At 41.1% G+C, this 6681-nt stretch overlaps 1 non-coding gene across 1 annotated transcript; it reads right to left on the reverse strand.

Moving 5' to 3' along the window:
* Positions 1–4008: 4008 nt before the first annotated feature.
* On the reverse strand, positions 4009–4116 carry LOC130958268 (small nucleolar RNA R71). The gene has a single exon (XR_009077400.1). It is a non-coding gene; the product is annotated as a small nucleolar RNA R71 (small nucleolar RNA).
* Positions 4117–6681: the final 2565 nt, after the last annotated feature.

Consider the following 6681-nt stretch of genomic DNA (forward strand, 5'->3'; position numbering starts at 1 on the left):
GACAGAGTGCGTGAGCATTAGCTTTTACTGCGAGGATGGGAGGTAGCCATTGACAACGGTGAAACCCTACACGAGCTTGCCATGGAAAGGAGTATGAAGGATTGGATGAAGACAGTAAGAAAGCAGAGAGACGGAAGGGAAGGCATCTTCATGCGCTTGTCTGAAGCTTGATGAGCGGATAATTTGTACGCTTTTTGGCATTGTTTTTAGTATGTTTTTAGTAGTTTTAGTTGAGTTCTTAGTATATTTTTATTAGTTTTTAGTTAAAATTCACTTTTCTGGACTTTACTATGAGTTTGTGTGTTTTTCTGTGATTTCAGGTATTTTCTGGCTGAAATTGAGGGACCTGAGCAAAAATCTGATTCAGAGACTGAAAAGGACTGCAGATGCTGTTGGATTCTGACCTCCCTGCACTCGAAGTGGATTTTCTGGAGCTACAGAAGCCCAATTGGCGCGCTCTCAACGGCGTTGGAAAGTAGACATCCTGGGCTTTCTAGCAATATATGATAGTCCATACTTTGCCCAAGATTTGATGGCCCAAACCGGCGTTCAAAGTCACCTACAGAAATTTCAGCGTTAAACGCCGGAACTGGCACCTAATTGGGAGTTAAACGCCCAAACTGGCATAAAAGCTGGTGTTTAACTCCAAGAGAAGTCTCTACACGAAAATGCTTCATGGCTCAGCCCAAGCACACACCAAGTGGGCCCGGAAGTGGATTTTTATGTCATTGACTCATCTCTGTACACCTTAGGCTACTAGTTTTCTATAAGTAGGACCTTTTACTATTGTATTAGAGATATAGACGGATAGATAGAGAGTCTTTTGATCATGTTTTGATGATTGAACTCACCTTGGGAGGCTGGCCATTCGGCTATGCCTAGACCTTGTTCTTATGTATTTTCAACGGTGGAGTTTCTACACACCATAGATTAAGGTGTGGAGCTCTGCTGTACCTCGAGTATTAATGCAATTACTATTGTTCTTCCATTCAATTCCGCTTGTTCTTTTACCAAGATATCACTTGTTCTTCAACTTGATGAAGGTGATGATTGACACTCATCATCATTCTCACCTATGAACAAGGTGACTGACAACCATTCTTGTTCTACAAGCATTCGAGGCTTAATGAATATCTCTTGGATTCTTTAACCGGAATCTTCGTGGTATAGGCAAGAACTGATGGCGGCATTCAAGAGAATCCGGAAGGTCTAACCTTGTCTGTGGTATTCTGAGTAGGATTCAATGATTGAATGACTGTGACGTGCTTCAAACCTGTAACCTGCTGGGCGTTAGTGACAGACGCAAAAGAGGGATTCTATTCCGGCAGGGGAGGGAACCACACCGGTGATTGGCAGTACTGTGACAGAGTGCGTGCATTAGCTTTCACTGCGAGGATGGGAGGTAGCCATTGACAATGGTGAAACCCTACACAAGCTTGCCATGGAAAGGAGTAAGAAGGATTGGATGAAGACATTAGGAAGGCAGAGAGACGGAAGGGAAGGCATCTTCATACGCTTGTCTGAAGCTCTTACACCAATGATATACATAAGTATCTCTATCTTTATCTTTATCTTTTATGTTATTCTCGTTCACCATTATACCCATTTGAGTCTGCTTGACTGAGATTTACAAGATGACCATAGCTTGCTTCATACCACCAATCTCCGTGGGATCGACCCTTACTCGCGTAAGGTTTATTACTTGGACGACCCAGTGCACTTGCTGGTTAGTTGTGCGAAGTTGTGTTTATGCCATGGTATTGAGCACCAAGTCTTTGGAGCCATTACTAGGGATTGTTTATGTTTTGAGAAGTATTGATCACAATTTCGTGCACCAAGTTTTTGGCGCCGTTGCCGGGGATTGTTCTTGTGTATGGACAACTGACGGTTCATCTTGTTGCTTAGATTAGGCATTTATTTTTTTTTCGAAATTCTTGAAGATGAATTCTAGAGTTTCATGATGATTTGTTGAAATCTGGCTGGCTGTAAAGCCATGTCTAATTTCATTGGACCGAGGTTTCAACTCATCATCACAAGAGCTTGTTGATCTTGCTATTGGAGCAGTGATCTGCTAAGGCTTGGCTGGCCCTTGGCCATGTCTAGTGTTTTGGACCGAAGCTTTCTTTGAAGGCTTGGCTGGCTGTGAAGCCATGTCTAATTCCTGGACCGGAGTCTTAGACTAGCATTGCACTGATTCCTGGAATTCTCATTAAGAATTTTGATGTTTTCACTTAATTTTCGAAAAACACAAAAAAATTAGAAAATCATAAAAACCAAAAATATTTCTTGCTTGAGTCTAGTATCTCATCTTAAGTTTGGTGTCAATTGCGTGCATTCATTCATGTGTCTTAAGGATCTTCAAGTAATTCTTGATGATTTCTTACTCTGATCTTTGAATTCTTTTGACTTGAGTGTTTATGTGTCTCATACAGTGTCAGTAGTATACAAACTGCTAAGTTTGGTGTCTTGCATGCATTGTTATTTGATTCTTGTTGCATTTTGATTATTAAAAATCCAAAAATATTTTTATTTTGTGTCTTTTCAAGTCAATAATACAGAGAATTGAAGATTCAGAACATACTGCAGAGGAATTATACAGAAAAAGCTGGGCATTCGAAAATGCCCAGTGAAGAAGGCAGACTGGCGTTTAAACGCCAGCCAGGGTACCTGGTTGGGCGTTTAACGCCCAAAAAGGGTGCATTTTGGGCGTTTAACGCCCAAAAAGGGTGCATTTTGGGCGTTAAACGCCAGAATGGATACCATTCTGGGCGTTTAACGCCAGGATGGTGCTAGGGGGAAGATTTTGTTTTCAAATCAATTTTTTTCAAGTTTTCAAAGTTTTTCAAAATCAAATCTTTTTCAAATCATATCTTTTCAATCAAATGTTTTCAAAATCAATTTCTTTCCTTTTTCAAAGATACTTACTAACAATTAATGATTTGATTGAACATCTCAGATTTGTTGCCTTTTCTGTTGAGAAAGGTTTAATGTTTGAATCATATCTTTTCTTGTTAGGCAAGTCATTAATTTTTAAAATCAAATCTTTTTAAAATTGTTTTCAAATCATATCTTCTCAATCACATCTTTTTAAAACCAATCATATCTTTTTAACTACATCTTTTTCAAAATAAGTTTTCAATCAAATCTTTTTAACTTCTAATCTCAAATCTTTTTCAAAAATCACTTGATTTCTTTTACACTTTTGTTTTCGAAAATCAATTAGTGTTTCTCAAAAATGTTTTCAAAATATTCTAATTAATTTTCGAAAAATTACTTCCCTCCTTCTCACATCCTTCTATTTATGGAGTACCACTCCTTCTCAATGCACAATTCGAACCTTATCTAAGTAAAGTTCGAATTCTTCTTCTCCTTCTTCTTTCTATTTCTCTTTTCCTCTGACACCTCAAGGAATCTCTATACTGTGACATAGAGGATTCCACACTTTCTTGTTCTCTTCTCTTTCATATGAGCAGGAGCAGAGACAAAGGCATTCTTGTTGAAGCTGACCCTGAACCCGAAAGGACCTTGAAGAGAAAGCTAAGAGAAGCCAAAGCACAACTCTCTTTAGAGGACCTGACCGAATTCTTCAAAGAAGAAGAAGACATGGCAGCCGAAAACAACAACAATACAAACAATGCAAGGAAGGTGCTGGGTGACTTTACTGCACCTACTCCTGATTTTTATGGGAGAAGCATCTCTATCCCTGCCATTGGAGCAAACAACTTTGAGCTTAAGCCTCAATTAGTTTCTCTAATGCAACAGAATTGCAAGTTCCATGGACTTCCAATGGAAGATCCTCATCAGTTCTTAGCTGAATTCTTGCAAATCTGTGACACAGTCAAGACTAATGGGGTTGACCCTGAGGTCTATAGACTGATGCTATTCCCTTTTGCTGTAAGAGACAGAGCTAGGATATGGTTGGACTCTCAACCTAAAGAAAGCCTGGACTCTTGGAAAAAGCTAGTCAATGCCTTCTTGGCAAAGTTCTTTCCACCACAAAGATGGAGTAAGCTTAGAGTGGAAGTCCAAACCTTCAGACAGAAGGATGGAGAATCCCTCTATGAAGCTTGGGAAAGATACAAACAATTGATCAGAAGATGTCCTTCTGACATGCTTTCTGAATGGAGCATCATAGGTATTTTCTATGATGGTCTCTCTGAACTGTCCAAGATGTCTTTGGATAGCTCTGCTGGAGGATCTCTTCATCTAAAGAAGACGCCTACAGAGGCTCAAGAGCTCATTGAGATGGTTGCAAATAACCAATTCATGTACACTTCTGAAAGGAATCCTGTGAACAATGGGACAAGTCAGAAGAAAGGAGTCCTTGAGATTGATGCTCTGAATGCCATATTGGCTCAGAATAAAATATTGACTCAACAAGTCAATTTGATTTCTCAAAGTCTGTCTGGAATGCAAAATGCACCAAGCAGTACTAAGGAGGCTTCATCTGAGGAAGAAGCTTATGATCCTGAGAACCCCTCAATGGAAGAGGTGAATTACCTAGGAGAACCCTATGGTAACACCTATAATTCTTCATGGAGAAATCACCCAAATCTCTCATGGAAGAATCAAGAGAGACCTCAACAAGGTTTCAATAATAATGGTGGAAGAAACAGGTTTAACAATGGCAAACCTTTTCCATCATCTTCTCAGCAACAGACAGAGAATCCTAAGCAGAACCCCTCTGACTTAGCAACCATGGTCTTTGATCTAATTAAAACCACTCAAAGTTTCATGAATGAAACAAGATCTTCCATTAGGAATTTGGAAGGACAAGTGGGACAGCTGAGCAAGAAAGTTACTGAACTCCCTCCAAGTACTCTTCCAAGCAACACAGAAGAAAATCCAAAAGGAGAGTGCAAAGCCATCAATATGGCCGAATTTGGAGAGGAAGGGGAGGAAGTGAACGCCACTGAGGAAGACCTCAATGGGCGTGCACTAACCTCCAATGAGTTCCCCAATGAGGAACCATGGGAATCTGAGACTCAACATGAGACCATAGAGATTCCATTGGACTTACTTCTGCCTTTCATGAGCTCTGATGAGTATTCTTCCTCTGAAGAGGATGAGTATGTCACTGAAGAGCAAGTTGCTAAATACCTTGGAGCAATCATGAAGCTAAATGACAAGTTATTTGGAAATGAGACTTGGGAGAATGAACCTCCTTTTGCTCACCAAAGAACTGGATGACTTGTCTAGGCAGAAACTACCTCAAAAGAGATCTGACCCTGGGAAGTTTTCCATACCTTGTACCATAGGCACCATGACCTTCAAGAAGGCTCTGTGTGACTTAGGGTCAAGTGTAAACCTCATGCCTCTCTCAGTAATGGAGAAGCTGAGGATCTCTGAGGTACAAGCTGCAAAAATCTCACTAGAGATGGCAGACAACTCAAGAAAACAAGCTTATGGACTTGTAGAGAATGTGTTGGTTAAGATTAAAGACCATTACATCCCTACTGATTTCATAGTCCTAGAGACTGGGAAGTGCATGGATGAAACCATCATCCTTGGCAGACCCTTCCTAGCCACAGCAAAGGCTGTGATTGATGTTGATGGAGGTGAACTGATCATTCAAGTGAATGGAGAATCTCTTGTGTTTAAGGCTCAAGGATACCCCTCTGTCACCATAGAGATGAAGCATGAAGAGCTTCTCTCAAATCAGAGTCAAGAAGAGCCCCCACAATCAAACTCTAAGTTTGGTGTTGGGAGGCCACAACCAAACTCTAAGTTTGGTGTTGAACCCCCACATTCAAACTCTAAGTTTGGTGTTGGGAGGTTCCAACATTGCTCTGAGTATCTGTGAGGCTCCATGAGAGCCCTCTGTCAAGCTACTGACATTAAAGAAGCGCTTGTTGGGAGGCAACCCAATGATTATAATTTATATAGTTTCTTTGGTTATTTTATTTTATTTTATTTTATTTTATTTTTTTTGTAGGTTGATGATCATAAGAGGTCACAAAATCCATTGAAAAAGCAAAAACAAAATGAAAAACAGGAAGAAAAATAGCACACCCTGGAGGAAGAAGCTGCTGGCGTTCAAACGCCAGTAAGCCTAGCAGTTGGGCGTTTAACGCCCAGTCTGGCACCATTCTGGGCGTTTAACGCCAGAAAGGGGCACCAGACTGGCGTTAAACGCCAGAAAAGGGCAAGAACCTGGCGTTAAACGCCAGGAATGGGCACCAGCCCGGCGTTTAACGCCAGAAATGACTCAAAACGTGATTTTGAGCAATATTTGGTGCAGGGATGACTTTTCCTTGACACCACAGGATCTGTGGACCCCACAGGACCCCCACCAACCCCACCACCACTCTCTCTCTTCTTCCCCCATTCACCAATCACCTCAATACCTCTTCCCCAAAACCCCTTCACCTATCAAATCCCATCTTTCTCTTCACCACTCACATCCATCCTTCATAAAACCCCACCAACCTCACTCTTCAAATTCAAACCACTTTCCCTCCCAAACCCACCCAATATGGCCGAACCCCTTCTCCCCTCTCTCCTATAAATACCCCTCTTCACTCCTTCATTTTCACACAACCAAAACACCACTTCTCCCCCTCTTTGGCCGAATACACCACCCTCTCCCTCTTCCTCATTTCTTCTTCTTCTACTCACTTCTTTCTTCTTTTGCTCGAGGACGAGCAAACATTTTAAGTTTGGTGTGGTAAAAGCGTTGCT

Source organism: Arachis stenosperma, chromosome 10, assembly GCF_014773155.1.
Source record: "Arachis stenosperma cultivar V10309 chromosome 10, arast.V10309.gnm1.PFL2, whole genome shotgun sequence".
Classification (NCBI taxonomy): Eukaryota; Viridiplantae; Streptophyta; class Magnoliopsida; order Fabales; family Fabaceae; genus Arachis; species Arachis stenosperma.